The sequence below is a fragment of the Branchiostoma lanceolatum genome, chromosome 16 (genome assembly GCF_035083965.1).
Source record: "Branchiostoma lanceolatum isolate klBraLanc5 chromosome 16, klBraLanc5.hap2, whole genome shotgun sequence".
NCBI lineage: Eukaryota > Metazoa > Chordata > Leptocardii > Amphioxiformes > Branchiostomatidae > Branchiostoma > Branchiostoma lanceolatum.
In genome coordinates, this window is record NC_089737.1 from 13,850,555 (window position 1) to 13,867,623 (window position 17,069).

Consider the following 17,069-nt stretch of genomic DNA (forward strand, 5'->3'; position numbering starts at 1 on the left):
TATCTGTATCTGTATCTATAAAGCCGGTATAACCGCAATGAGGTGTAACACGCCAGCTTCGCAGGCACGCGGCGCGGCAGCAGCTGGTCATATTACACCGAACGGACTGTTACACCTAGTCTTTGCAAATCTGACTGTAACCATTCTAAGAGCATGAAAACTCTCTACATGTTTTATTGTGTCTGTCATTGTCACTGTCTGTGTTTTTTAACTGAATTCAAAGAGCATCAGAATGTAGAAGATACTCACCAGGATGCAGTGTTACATTTCTATCCTCCACCCATCCCTCGTCTTCGCCAGGTGTCACCATCCAGGTCCCTGTGATGTCCTCGGGTAGAACATGGCTGTCTTTCACATAGAGCCAGCCGGCAGCTGCATGGATATCTGGCCCCACCAGCCACTCCTGTGTCTCCATCCGGAAGTAGATGTAGTCTTCCCTCGCCTCATGTCTGTAGACAGGCCTGTTGTTGTGGTAAGCAGGCTGGTTGTCCTCAGTCTTCAGCTGGTACAGGCCCATGCGTAGTGTCTGGTGTTGGGTACTACCGGTGAGAAGGAGGGCGGCAGCCGGCTGTTTTGCGGGAGCTGTGTTCAATACAAAAAATACGATGACGTTGCTGGGGTGAACAAAACCTCTGATTGATACCCATGTTAAACTTTAGATAGACTTTACTGTTCCGAATATATATTTTTGTGAATCTACACATGCAATATATGATGCAATATATTTCACACATAAGAAACCACACGTTTGCATAATTTGGGCCTCCAAGTATCGCTAGTTCACCTAAATCTGGGATTTCACATATATCCGGGATTTTCGTTTATGAAAATCCCGGATATATGTGAAATCCCAGATTTTCATAAACGAAGTATTTGGGGATATATGCTAGATGCAACATCAGTGATACCCCAAGAAATGCACCATGAGCTATGTGCTTTGTAAAATGCTCTTCAAAGATTCTGACATCTGAATGTGAATTCAAAGAGCATCAGAAATTCAGAATACAAAAAAATGCTCACCAGGCTGCAGTGTTACAGTGTCATCCTCCACCCATCCCTCTACTGTGGACACTTTCCAGGTCCCGGTGATGTCCTCGGGTAGAACATGGTTGTCTGTCACATAGAGCCAGCCGGCAGCTTCATGGATGTCTGGCCCCACCCACCACTTCTGTGTTTCCTTCCAGAAGAAGATGTGCTGTCTCCCAGCCTCGTGTTCGTAGACAGGCCTGTTGTTGTGGTAAGCAGGCTGGTTGTCATCAGTCTTCAGCTGGTACAGGCCCCTGCGTAGTGTCTGGTGTTGGGTACTACCGGTGAGAAGGAGGGCGGCAGCCGGCTGTATTGCGGGAGCTGTGTTCAAGACAAAAATCACGATGGTGTTGCTGGGGTGAACAAAACCTCTAATTGATATCCTCACTAAAAATTTAGATAGACATTAAAATATTCTCAATCAATATGTTTCATTGAGAAGATATATATATTTATACACATATCTTGCACATAAGAAACCACAAACTTGCATTATTTTGGCATAATTCACCAAATCTACTTTTCTCTGAAATATCTTTAAGTTAGCTTCAGGGTAATGAAACCTGGCCTTATTGAAACAGTAGTCCTTAAATATGCCTGACAACAAAAAGACATATTAGGCTGATTTGATTGAGATTCAACGTTTGATAAGAGCTCTGTGCTTTGAAAAATGTTCTTCAAAGATTCTGACACAATGAGCCGTCAGGAATGCCCTTGTATGTAAGCTATCTTGAGGGCATAAAACTCTATGTTTGTCATAAAGAGCACCAGAATGTAGAAAATGCTCACCAGGCTGCAGTGTTACATTTGCATCCTCTACCCATCCCGGTCCTGGAGGTGAGACCATCCATGTCCCGGTGATGTCCTCGGGTAGAACATGGCTGTCTTTCACGTGGAGACCGCCCTGAGGTTTATAGATGTCTGGCCCCACCCACCACTTCTGCGTCTCCTTCCAGAAGAAGATGTGCTGTCTTCCAGCCTCATGTTTGTAGAGAGGCCTGTTGTTGTGGTACAAAGGCTGGTTGCCGTCTGTCTGCAGCAGGTACAGACCCATGCGGGATGTCTGGTGTTGGGTACTACCGGTGAGGAGGAGGGCGGCAGCCGGCTGTTTTGAGGGCGCTGTGTTCAAGACAAAAATCGTATTCCTGGTGTGGCCAAAACCTCTGATTAATATTCATACTAGAAATTCAAATAGACTTAACCAATTTTTCCGAATATATGTTTTGTGAATATACATGACAATTTTATATATCTCTTACATAAGAAACCTTGCATCATTTGGGCCTCCAGCTAATTCGCAAAATCTACTTTTGTCTTTTCAGTGAAATATCTGAGCTAAAAATTAGGAGAATGGCACCCAGGCAAATGATAATTAATCCTTGAAATGTACCTAACAACCAAAAGTAAAATTAGGCTGCTTTGATTGAGATTGACATTTAACGATCAATTAGAGCTCTGTGCTTTGCAAAATGCTTTTCAAGCTGCTTTTCTGACATCATGAGAGGGCCAGGTTTTCGGGTTCTGCTGTAAGCCCCAAGGCTCAAGAATGGTAAGTTTGCTTTGTTTTGTTTAGTCTGTCATTGCTAACAAGGATTTTTGATTGGATTTATAGAGCATCAGAATGTAGAAGACGCTTACCAGACTGCAGTTTTACATTTCCATCCCCCACCCATCCCGGTCCTGGAGGTGAGACCATCCAGGTGCACCAGGTCCCGGTGATGTCCTCGGGTAGAACATGGCTGTCTGTCACATGGAGACCGCCGGAAGCTGCATAGATGTCTGGCCCCACCCACCACGTCTGTGTCACTTTCCAGAAGTAGATGTAACTTTCTGTTGCCTCATGTTTGTACACAGGTCTGTTGCCGCTGAAAAGAGGTTGGTTTTTCTCATCAGTCTGCAGTTGGTACAGGCCCATGCGGGATGTCTGGTGTTGGGTTATACCGGTGAGGAGGAGGGCGGCAGCCGGCTTTCTGGCAGCTTCTTTGACGGAAAAGAGATTTCAAAGAGGAAGGTATAAGTCTGGAGTATGGTAATCAAGTTAGAAGGTCATTTTCAGTGTTTGTTACACTGAGGCATTATGTCAGTGAAAATAATACATTTTGTCTCTACACAGTGTACTATACTAGACACAATGTTGATATTTTTCAGTGAGAACGTTACTTGGTAAACGAAGGTGTGTCTTTGACATTTTACAAGACTCAAAGAACAGTTTGAGGTGTCATTCTACCTACAGTGTATTTTAAGATGTGCCTGGTAAAACAAAAGCAGGGTATTTCATATGCAGGTCTCGCGTTCCGAGAAGACAATGTGACGCCGTTTTGAATACGAAGACAAGATTTCGGAGTCCCCACACCTCTGTGAGATATCTAGAGCTTTTAAAAATTTATTTATTCATCTTTAGAATAATATATCAATTTCTTCATCTTTCTTTATTGATGGTCTTCTCTGCCCAAATTACCTATATTGCATATGTGAAATTCGGATTCATTCGCAAAATTACATGGTGATGTTAACCTTTAACTTACTTCATCATCACATCATATATTTCACTCTAATTTACACGAAATTATATCATTATCCATTAATGAAAGAATTTCGTCATGTACCATGTAAATGAAGTGTTTATTTGTATGATTTTATATTTCATTTCTTGTTTTTTGTCTCAGTCTTAGCACGGGCGGTAGGCTAAGGAATCTTTGTTGAGGAAACCGCCGCTGTGCGACATTCTTGGCGTGAGTCCATATTTCCCGTTACCATTTTGGCTGAGTTTGCCATTAGTTCAATATCGCGACGATCCGTCAACCCTTCTTTCAGATATTTTCAAAACAAGTTCCCAAGCCTATTGAATGCCATCTGCCACCAAAATATGGAAACCACAGGCGGGCCAGAACATGAAATACCAAAACAGGAGTTCCATTGCAATTCCGTCAGGAGCCTAACACTAATCATTTCCAGTTTTTGTCACAACCTACCAACACAGCGAACATACGAACAATCAATCAAGCCGTTCTTGAGTTATCCTGGCGTCCAATAGAAACACACACAAACGCTGCCGAAGTTGTTGACGAAGGTAACAATAGAAACAATGGTCAATGGCGGAATGCTCTTCATCTTTTACGATGTACATCAAGGTTCAAACTATAACCGTAAACAAAATTGGCCTGATAAATCTACCAATATTGGGGTTACAAATCGCTTAGGGCGTCTTCACGCTCGACAAAATCTATGTCAGAAAGGTTACATATCTGCATTGTTGTTTGGAAAAAGTGATCAGAATGGGATTGTCACGTGGTACATTAACACCCCATTGTATTTCTCTTTCTACTTGATGATGAACCACAATATAACAAAAATTGTACGGAGTGTCAGTAACGCTCTCAATCATATATTCCAACAAAAGTTCATGCATGGAAGTAGCCAAAGACGAGCTTACTAAATTTCATTTAGTAGCCGTTTGTTGAAAAAAAAACTGAAAACTTACATATCATTTAACTTAACAATTCGCCATTAAGCTTGACAATTCGTTTGAATAAACTAAATGCTCACCAGGCTGCAGTGTTAAATTTCGATCCTCCACCCATCCCTTTCCTTTGCCAGGTGTCACCATCCAGGTCCCTGTGATGTCCTCGGGTAGAACATGGCTGTCTGTCACATGGAGCCCGCCGGCAGCTTCATGGATGTCTGGCCCCACCCACCACTTCTGTGTCACTTTCCAGAAGTAGAGGTAGTCTTCCCCAGCCTCATGTTTATAGATAGGCCTGTTGTTGTGGTACACAGGCTGGTTGCCGTCAGTCTGCAGCTGATACAGGCCCCTGAGGGATGTCTGGTGTTGGTTTATACCGGTGAGGAGGAGGGCGGCAGCCGGCTGTCTTGATTCAACTGGTAAGGTAAGAGAAGGTATAAATTTATGATAGGGCAATAAGGTGACTGTTATTTAGGGCCGTGGGAAAAGTCTCTAACTGAAAACGACGAAATGGGCCTTTACGTCATAGTTTAGTTCCTCAAAAGCCCGTTCGCCATTCCGTTGGTTCGGCACAAGTAACTAGAGTTCAACGACCTCATACCTTCGCCAAATGATTCTAACCTTTATAACTGACGTATTAGGAGTGTCTATCATCAATTAAAAATCATACCAGTCTTCTCCACCCAAATAACAGAAGTTGTCCAAAGTATGAGCTTAACAAAGAAGGTTATGCTTACATTTATCATCAATTATGCAAATGAGGTCCTTATTAGCATAATTTGATTCAAGGATGTTGACATTCACATAACTTCCAAATGCCAAAAGTATGAAATTGCCGTCATTTACCAGTATGGTATTATAGTTATGTCTCATTAATTATGCAAATTAGGCCTACATTTGCATCCTTCTTTCTATCAACATTCCTCTCTTTCTCAGTTACAAATGGCACATATTTGAATAGTCATATCATGGATTACAGTAAGTTTTTTAAATTGCCTCATTAACCATGCTAATTAGAATCTGGTTTGCATAATTGCCGTCTAATAATACAAAGCCTCACGTAAGCTATCTTCATACCAAAAATCATTACCATACATCAAGCCCATCTTGAGTTATAGTAATTCGCATTGATTGTGCAAATGATGTCTTTATTAGCATAGTTGATATCTATTGATATTTTCTCTCTTCCTCAGTTACATATGTCACATGTTTGAGAGTCCAATCATGGAATGTATAAACTTTCCTATTTAATTATGCAAATTAGATACTGATTAGCATAATATACATCTAATCATGTAAATCATCACTCAAGCTATCCACTTACCAAAAAGCATGATCATCCATTAATCCCTTCTTTAGTTATTCCCTTTCACAGTCTGAAGCAAAACCTGCTCCTGCAGTTCCAGGAAAAGCCGCCAGGGGCCCAAATCTATACCACTTACTCCCTGTTCAAAGAGCTGTCTACCACTCAAAAATTAGTTCCATAGCATGTCCAGAACATGAGATATCAAAACAGAAAGTTCCGCTGCAGTACCGTAACAAGCCGATAGGGGGCCCAAAATCTGATTATCTTCAGGTCTCCCCAAGACCTATCAACATACCAAATATCAAGACAATCCATCCAGGTGTTTTTGCGTTATTCTGGTCTAATACATACATGCATGCATGCATGCATGCATACATACATACATACATACATACATACATACATACATACATACATACATACATACATACTTGCGTTATTCTGGTCTAATACATACATGCATGCATGCATGCATGCATACATACATACATACATACATACATACATACATACATACATACATACATACATACATACATGCATGCATGCATGCAAAAGCTACCCTATGCATAACCTTCTTGGCGAATTAGTCCATGGGCCAGGTCCCTCAAAAAAGCCATTTGGTACCAAACAGAGTGAAAAACGGAGACTTACTTTTTATCCACATGAAAAATTGACATAATGTTTGGGGTGTGTCTCTCTGTTTGTCTGTCTGTTTGTTTGTTTGTCTGTCTGTTTGTGTTTCCGCACTACTCCAGTCAGCATAACTCAAGAGCCTCTTGATGGATTACTATGATATTTGGTATGTGGGCAGGTGTTGTGAACTCGAAGGTCAAGGTTGATTTTGAGCCCCCGGGTATGTAACCTTGGTACTGCAGCAGAACTTCAATTTTGTATCTTTTGACCTGGACGTGCTGTGGTCTTGATTTTTAAATGGCAGATGGCTTGTGATGTAATAGAGAAGTGGTGTAGGTTTGGGCCCTTTAGCAGCTTCCTCTGGAACTTCAGGGGCGTTTTTGTGAAAACCTTCTAAGGAGAATAACTGAACAAAGGAACAGCTGATTTCCATGATATTTAGTATGCAGGTGGCTTAGATAGAGGTATACACAGTGAAGTGCAAATTATGCAAATTATGTTTGATATTTTGTCCCGGTCCTCTGAATTAAGTTCCAAAAAGCGGGGTTCATTTTAATGACGTCATTTGGTCACGTGGTTATAGTAGGAAAGCTGCTCATGGAAGTTGCTTATCATGGCTTATAATCTACTTTGGCTACTACAGATACAAAAATCCATGATAGCACTTGTCCCTCTGGGTGGTACCAAAAACCTGCTTGGCCCATGGACTATATGGGCCAAGCAGGTAATAAATTAAATGTATGAAGCGTCAAGAGAGGCTCACCACGCTGCAGCTTTACGTTGCTGTCCTGGACCCATCCATTCCCCTCGCCACTGCTCACCCTCCACGTCCCTGTGATGTCTTCAGGTAATGTATGCATATCATCTACCACGAGTTGTCGCTGTATATATGAAGTGACATCTGGTCCCACCAACCACTGTTGTTTATTCTTCCAATAGAAAATGTACCTGTCTCTTGCTTCATGTTTGTACACCGGCCTGTTGTTGTGCTGCACAGCATGGCAAAGGTACAAACCCAGGCAGTCTACCTGGTCATCCTTTACACCAGTAAGGAGGAGATGTTGACTTGGCGCCTTTGTCTACGTTTAAGGATAAAGAAATGGATAAAGAAATGCATGCGTTATTGTCACGTACCTGTTAACAACCTAATTTCACCCTATTTTGGCGGCTGCAGGCGGCTTTAACGCTTGTGCTAGAACCATCGAAATTGGTGATTTTTTTTCCTTTAAAATTAATCTAACAATAACAAGCTCATCATTATTTGTGTTGCCATGGTAGCGGGTGACAGGTATGCTTGACAAATTTCACCAATTTAGTTTTTTTTTCAAGTTTCTTTTTTTTTAGTGCTACCGATTGTCGTCCAATTTATTCAAAATTTTATTTATTTAAAAACCACGCGGACTGTAGACTACTTTGGACAATCAATTTGCATTCTTTCTAATCTATGTTGTAGGGCAGTAGAAGGAGAAAGACTCTAAAGGGCAACCCCTGCACAGTTCTTCATCATAGATATCAGTATAGATACATGCTTGCCTGGCGTTAAGGCCACGTCAATTTAATTTGTTTGTTCTCGGAATGGCCGCTTCAGAGAAAGCAAAAATGGAAAAAAATCAAAACAAAAATCAAATATACCAACGGCTAGCCCCTACGGCGTCGCCAAAATACCATGCACTCCCAACGTAAATTGATAGAGGACTCTCTTTTTTTTAGATAGTTACAAGCCAATCAAAACGCCGGAAATAGCCACATGATATAGAGGAGCCAATCAAACATTCTGATGTACATGTAGTGAATGGCAAGGGTGTCATGTTGAAAGGAGGTCGGGAGCTGTCAATGTACGTGAAAGAAGCCTGGAAGAAGCCATAGTTGAAGATTTTTGCCATACTATCGTTGGATGGAGAGAGACCACAAACTGCAGTGTTCATATTGACAGTGGAGAGAGACAACAGAGTTTGGTAACATGTGATCCTAAGGATCATTTTGGGAGCTGGAAATTTGAGACACATGTTGCAGTGGAAATAAATTGTATTAAAATAAACTTTGGCCATCGCTAGCAGTAGGCAGGTGGGTTCCATTAAGATGAAACAGTGCTGAAAAAAGTCAGTTGGACGATTTTGAGAATAAAACTTGCGTTATGTACAGTATACTGTATTTGAACGTGTGTTTTTTTCTTGATGAACAGAAACGTTTCAGGGCAAACTCCTCTATATTTCTGGTCAAAATATTTTCTACCATGACCTATATTTATCTTCGCCGACAAGATTATGTTTTCGGTTACTCCAGCTGTTGGATGAGTCTTTATGTATGTCAAGAGCATAACTTGACAAAACTTTGATGGATCTTCATGATTTTCGGTAGGTGTGTAGTGGTTGTGTAAAGGAAGGTCAACTTCGAAAATGGTTTACCTAGCGTTTTCAAACAGTACTATATGTAGGCAAAAAAGTGACGGAAACGTTGATGGATCTTCATGATTTTTGGTAGAGAAGTAGCGGTTGTGTCAAGGTCAAGTTCAAAAATGGTTTCCCTGGTATTTTCCGTCGGCACTGCAGCGTGTGTATTTGTATGTAAACAACATAACTCGAGAAGATGTCGATGGTTATGCATGATATTTAGTGGATGGGTAGGGTTTACAGAAAGGGTATATTTTCTGCAAGTGCTATGGTCATAATTTTTGTGTGGTAGATAGTACATGTCACAGGAGAGAGGTAATATAAACAGATAGTGCACAGCACTAGTCTCCAAGCAGAGTTGTGGGTCCGGCTGGTTTTTCATGTGTTCAGTTTAGGCATTTTTGTCCAAAGCACGTTTGCGACAAAAAGAAAATGGGACAAAATAGAAAGCCCGACAAAACACCTATAAACGCGTCAAAAACCTGCCGGACCCACTGCTCTGCTTTGAGAGTACACTGCACCAAAACTGCACCACTGCTAGGTACGAAAAAGTCACATTTACTATGTCTTTCAAAATGTGTATGTCTTTCAAAATGTGTATGGTATGGAATAAAGATTCAATCTATTCATACATATTGACTGTACCATTTCATCATCACTTTAAACTTACCACACTGCAAAATCAAACCTTTGAAAACCCTTTGTGACCCATAGAATATCAACATACTCAATGTTTTTTCATGACCAGTTTTAACATAAATCAGCACACTAGAATCATACCCTGGTCCTGTACCACCAAATGATTTTTAACCCTATCTAGACTGCATCCCCTCATAACCAAACGGCATGGTGTATGATGAAATTTGCAGGGGGTGATATTCAAGCATGTAAATATTAATCACTATCCATGATAAGCCTTGATTATTTGGCGAAGATAATGTGTTCGTGGAACTCTATTTTCTTTTGAAATACTGTGCCCTTATGGATTCCTTATGATGTGCATGTTAGCACATAAAGATGGGTTAAGTTGAATTGATTCTCTTGTTGTTTACTTTTTTAGAGTAGATACCACCATTTGTGCATTATATCAAGGAGTTCTCAATATCCTTGGTTATATTTAGCTTTCAACAATTTCTTCCTGTTCAAAACATGCTAAAATTATTGTAAAAGCCAAAGTGCAAAATCTAATCAGTATTGGTGTATATGCCTGAAATTTTGTAATGACTAGGGGAAAATGCTGGTTTAATCGGGTCCAATTCCAGTTTTATTCAGATCCCCATGTTCAGGTCCAGGAAACTGTACCAACTGTTACAGAAAGAGATGAATGAAGCCTCATCTAATATGATTATCTCCATGAAAAATGGAGATATAGTTTTGTTTAGGGTTGCTTTTTTAACCTTTTTTGCCAGATGACTTATACTACGATGTCTAAAGAGAAAGGACTAACGTTATATCTTTTTTGTTTTTTTTATTACTCGGTTTTGGACTTTCGGGTATTTTCGACTTAGTTCTTGAACTTTTTACAGGTCCAAATCAGGTCCAGCGAACCCGTATCCACCCCCAGACTGGACATGTGTATTAATTTCGTGTATTTCTTTTACACAAGGCCCCGGCTCCTCATGCTTGATTCAGAGGAGTATTTTTTCGCCCTGCCGCTTCATATTTTTCCTGAAAAAATCCGAGAACCAACAAATTGAATTGGTGTGGCCTAAACATGTGGAGAATAAGTAGCAGACCATGTATTGTTCTTTTTAGAAGAGAAGATATTTCTTCCCATGGGTTAAACATTTGGCTCTGCCCGTGCGGTTTAAGATAAATAAATAAATCGGACGACATTGCGTAATGTGCTACTTGAAACGGGTAAAGTACAGTACAGAGTGGAGTCAGCAGGTACCTGTTCAACAAATACAAAAGATCAGCGGGAGGGAAAAGACAACAGAATATTCAGCAAAAAAACACAACGAAGAAAAAAATTAGTTAAACTATGTACATCATACTATACTTACCGTGGAAGGCAGTCGATACCACGCCATGATGTCGCCAGTAATCAGCACACCTCGGGAATCTTTTGTCAAGCTGGACGAAGGAAGAGTGTGTTGCTGTTATAGATCAACGGCGTGCACGTACGATATGTTACCCCATTGACTGAAATGCATAGATCTATTTTTATGAGGTATTGAACAACAGACTGAAGGAATGCTCTCATCGTTCTAGTTTCCGCCAATAACAAGAATAATGTCAACACTTTCACAGGTACAAAGTCACAAGGTAAAAGCAAACATAAATCGAACGACAAAGCAACGCCATATGTTAATCTAATACTGCACTGGGCGTAAACTGAAATATGATCTTTCGGTTATGGTCAGAGGTGGGACGACTTTAAAGTAGCAGCAACAAACAAATGATATGCAGATATCGATATAAACTGGTGATCTTGAACTCATCCAAAAGCAACTTACCAGAGAGTCTTCTGGCAAGTCGTTCACCTGACGAATCGATTTTTTACCACGTGATGATTATTGTCGAATCATGTCCCATGACCGTGAGGTCGTAGCGGAAATCTCTGACGGAATTCTATTCGTAGTTTTGGGGATAACCATTAAAGTGAGATACCTGTTTCATGCGGCGAGCAGCATTTGTTACACATTAAACTTAATGCATGGCAAAGGACTTGTATAATCATTTGGTTAGCTTTCGTCGAAAGAAACTGAAGGGAAACGCGAATCGACACGGCAACCAATGTCCCTGCTGTTGAAATGGAAGGGCCCAAAGCAACACCTCACGTACGTAAGAGTTTCACAACATCTTGTATTGAAGGCAACAAATGGGGTTTATTTGCTGTAAATCTGCACTGAACGTACTATGGATATGTGTAGCATCCTTCGCAGGCCTTCCGGGCGGCGCCGGCGTTCATTGTTTGCGCTTATTTGCCATTTTCAACATACCAGGGCAAGTTATGACATAGTTTAAACAACTGGAAGGGCACACCATTTAAATTTCATGGTTCGTTGGTTTTTAATGCTGACGTTGCCTAATATCTGCTTGTAGGGTAATAATTGTGTGTTTGTGGGCAGGATAATTTGACAACCTTTGGATGAATCGTGATGATAGATTATGGTTTTCTGATAGGTTTCACCAAAATGAAGATATTCAATTATGGCCTTCTAGCAGCTTCTCATAGTACTGCAGCAGAACTTTCAGTCTTTATCTTTTCTCTCTCTCTCTCTCTCTTAGTGCGCCCATCGATGTGATACAGTGTCTTATAAACATACAAGAAACATGAAAGGAACCATATGGAACATATACTGTTTGGAGATTCTTGTCAATAAGATAATGTTTTGGCTTTCAGGTATCTTCCCCTTACGTCATTATGATGAACAGTACGTCGATGAAGGTTATCATAAACATACGAGTAGAACATTACACAATTAAAAACAAAGTAACTGACTCTTCAGAGAATCCATCCAGTAGCTTCATTTATTTTGTTGCATATAATGATAACAGGTGAATGTGTATGATATAATTTAGTGACGCACATTTACAGTACTGCCAATGCATCAATGATTATGATGGAACGAAATTTACAATCGTTATAATGACGATGGCGCATGCTTGACATTGACATACATTTATTTGCAACGATCCGACTTCAAATAACTGAATGCCTACAATATAGTCCCTTATAGGAATCATTTTCAGTCAGTATTTTGCCAGTACGTATTCATTTGCCGGAACGTATTCACATTTCACAACGTTTTCTTGAACTTTATCTTACAATTAAATGAATACCGAGGATACAGAGATTACACAATATAAACGTATCAAAGTCAACTAGCGAACATACCAGATCACAACCACATTAAAAGGGTAATTTCAATGCATATGAAACATGAAATATGTACATTTCTTGTGTCATCTCTAATAATCACATGTGGTATCCTAAATATTCTGCAATGCGGCTCAACCTATTTCTGGCTCACATTGTTTGTTGTAATATTCAGGAAAATAGGTGATGGTCACTCCGAAAGCCAACATAAGCAACATACCATGCATCATGTCATCTAGTGTACAGACAATACATAGTATACGGTATACATAAATCATATACAAAGTGAAAATACATTGGCTGTCATTCTATTGATATTTTCATTACAATAAAAGGCTGTTTATTTGATTGTAGCATAAACGCATTAATCTGGTAATTAAAACGTTTTGCTATGATACAACAACAGAATGCTAATGATAGAGGAACAACTGAAAAATTTTCGACCAAATTCAAGTGTTCAAAAGATATATAGAACACAATGCTGATTGATGATAAATATAAAGCAACATCGAAAATTAGTCGGCCTTACTCAGATTTTTAACATTTTGGTGCAACGTGCATATTGGCCTTATTATACAAAAACCGCACATACCGTTAGGTCAATCAAAAATGCAACTTCCGAGAGAGTCTTTTCTTTGGAAAGTACAAATTTTATAAATTCACAAACAACCCGCGTTGCCAAGCAAGCACCATAGCAACAAAAGCAACACCAACTGCAGCAGCACTGACATGATTAACAAGATCAGGAACTGCCAAGACGTTTGAGCTGCCTGCTTCATAGCAGTGGACTGGTTAACATACAAACCCTGGTAGCTATCGTTTGTTGTGTTTAGTTGCGTTGTGTTCTCTGCCACTTCTATTCCTTTACTGATCACGTGAACAGCTTTGTCATATTTTGTACTGTTTGCCAAACGGTTCGAAGCAATATCCAAGTCGTTCGCTGTCTTTTCAGAAATCGCGAGGTGTTTTTCAGTCGTTTCAGAATAATTGTTATTTTTTTCCTCTCGCTTGTACTCACAGTCAGCTAGGTTTACCATGTGGATAGGGACACCTGCTTGGTTTTCGGGACTGCGACATTTTGGCACGCCTTTCGTAACGAAGTCGTGGTACAGGACGTTATGCTTTAAGACATTTGTACACTTCGCCGGCCAGCAGTCGTGAAACGAACGAGCAAGTGTTGCTAACCAGGCCATGCGGCAATCGCAATGTATCGGATTGCCGTGGATAAGCCTGGACCCTCTGCTAAACCGATTCGCTCTCCCCGGTTTACCCAAATTTGCCTCTGAAAACGTCGCCAGTCTATTGTGCCTCAGATCTACAGACACGAGAAGACTCAAGTCGTTAACCACCAAGTCGAGCCTTACAGAAGTTAAGAGGTTGTGCGACAGATCAAGCCATACAAGGTTCTTGATGTTTCTCAAAGACTCCCATGGAAATGTCGTGAGGAGATTTCGGCATAGGCACAGTGTGTGGACCAACTTAAGGCCCGATAAGTCGTGGATTTCCCGAATAAGATTCTGCCGAAGATTAAGAATGTTTACACGGGATAGATCGCCTCTTGGTAGACTTGTTATGTTAGCGTTAGGGCAAATGATGTCTCTACCGACATAACATTTGCTTGGAAACCACTCCTTGGAACTGGCACTTGTTATAGATATCATAAAGATGATATACATCAGATATTTCACAAACATACTGAATACAGTGCAAAGTTACACAATCTTAGTGTCGTCCGATTTTTTGCTTCACAAGGAAATAACTAGTCTGCAACGGAGGCTTCGTTCTGGATACGAGCGATGGTTACCTGTATTGCTCAGAGGACGTCTGATGTTCCCCGCTGTATCGTACTGCAACGTAAGGCCCGAATGATGTTTACATGTTGTTGGGCTCCTTTTCTGTGCTCTGGGAACGTGCTCGACACTTTCGTAGCCTTGTCCCCGCCTCCGTGACGCCAAATTAGTCTGTCTCGTTTCGGCCAGTGGCCTTATTCTCTCGGCGCGTGACCAGAACTGCAAATCAAGTTTTTTTTAATAATCAACAGACATCATATTGTTTTTCCTCAAGGAAAACGTGTGGTGTGAGTGTGTTATTCTTTGTCTTCTTCTTTTGTCATCCTCAATTGAGGTGAAGCATGATGCTATTTCAATACTGTACTTTTAGTAGTGCATTTCAGTTTCGCCACGGGTCGCGCTTATAAGCACGCCGAGTCACCACTACTCTTATCGATAAGTGTGTTGGGTTCAGAACTACAAATTTCTTTGAATAATCAGCAGAACTGGATGTTGTTTTCTCCTTGCTAACTTGGCTCAAGGACATTTGTTCCCAAGAAAACGTGTTCACCACTTGCAACACGTGCATCGTCCGGCGCACTTTTGTGCTAAAAGCGGTTGCTGGTGGTGTGAGTGTGTTCGTCTTTGCAATTGTCTTCTTTTCTTGCCATCATCCATTGAGGTGAAGCACGATGCTTTTTCAAGTGCCTACAGCAGTGCAACGTGGCTTTGCTATGGCTCACGTTTTTAATTTTAGCCATGCACACAGGGTCACACCTACTCTTGTTGATAAGTGTGTTCGGTACTTTATGGAGGTCCTGTGTTTGAGGAGAGCCACACCTCGAGCAAAAAAAACCACTACACATTACAAAGAAGGTGTCCTTCCCGGTTTGTTTCACAGGCACGGTTGCTGTTAATTTTTTTTTTTTAATATAAAGCTACAGTTCTGACAGTTAAGCTGGAATGTTTTACCGGCTATACATATACAGATACATAAACATACATGTACACATAATTATACATATACATATACATATACAGACTCTCCGTTTTTGTACGTACCACCTAAAATGTGTTCAGTGACAGCACAGAATTTGTTAGCAAAGTCAAAGTGATCTCGAGCCTGTTGAACTCACTGGTGAAGAGTTAATCTTCCACTGGTTGTGACAGGGAAGACATTCGCTATGTACATCATTTACTTTAAAAAGGAAGTCCCCCTAGTACAATAAAAAGTTGACCACGGCTAAAGTCATCATGACTGCAATCCTTTCCAGTAGCGGGCATGTCGGGTGAGCAAAGCAACAGCCTGGATTCAAACTCCCGACTTCTAGATCCAGATGCAGGGTAGCTAACCACTGGCCCACGCACGCTACGTGGCCTGGTGACCCCTCGCTTTTCGGTCCCGTGCGCTGTAATGTGCAGCAGTATTTCCCCCTCAGTAATCGAAGAAGTGGAGTGAGAAGAACTTGGGAAGGAGTGAGAAGGCAGGCACTGGACAGAAGTGCGTGGAAAGCAGTGGTGGCCCGCATTGTCGACAGACGAAAGCGGCGACGATGATGATGATGATGAATCGAAGAAGTAATCATTCACACCCACGTGCCGATAACATAGAGACACAAACAATTACTACTGTTGCTGACCTGTTCCATATGGGTGGTAATAGCTATATATAGGGCCACATTGATTTGTCTACACATTGATATGGTCACACACACACACACATGCATGTACATACGCATACACACATACACACACACACACATATATACACACACACACACACACACACACACACACATACACACACACACGCACACACGCGCGCGCGCACACACACACACACACACACATAAGAATAGTACACAGTCCAACTATACAGACCAATAGGAAAGTTTATTAGTTGAGCATTTCATGATAGTAGATATTGGTAAAAGCCTTTCTCATTACATTTATATTAAGAATGTTTATTAGTTATCAAATTTAGCATTTCATTGATAGAGGTAGCAGACGTATCTAATATCAAATATTTTGAAAATTCTCGTTTTTAATTACATATATGAATGTTTACTAGTTGCGAAATGAAACGTTTCTTTCATAGTACACATCTTCCATATCAATTTCGTCCTTTTTTCAATTACATAATTTTTGTGAACATTTACTACTTATGAAATTGAGCGTTTCTTTGATCATAGTACACATCTCTATGATATTGATATCGAATATTTCAAACATTTATCACTTCATTCTAATTACAATATTAATGTACATGTACCGTTATGTATTTAGCAAACATTTTCAACATTTTTGGATAATCACGTTACATAGAGTCTCCTTCTCTTTCACACCATGAAAGAGCGTTTCAAAGATTCAAACACGAACTAAATTCTTAACACAGTGTATAGATTAGCCATATACTCACTAACACATAGAAGCTGTAAATATTCAAGCAGAAGAAGTCGCGATGCAGATATTCAACCACCTATTTACAATCTTGAGGACAAAAATACATTTTCTTCAAAATATCACTCCTTTCGTGCAGCATATGTGACGTATCTTGTATACAACCTGCTGCATCTCCCTCGTTGATACTTAAGCGTATATTAGTATAGTACAGAAAGAAAGAGAGCATGGCGTATACTGTTGGAATGTAGCA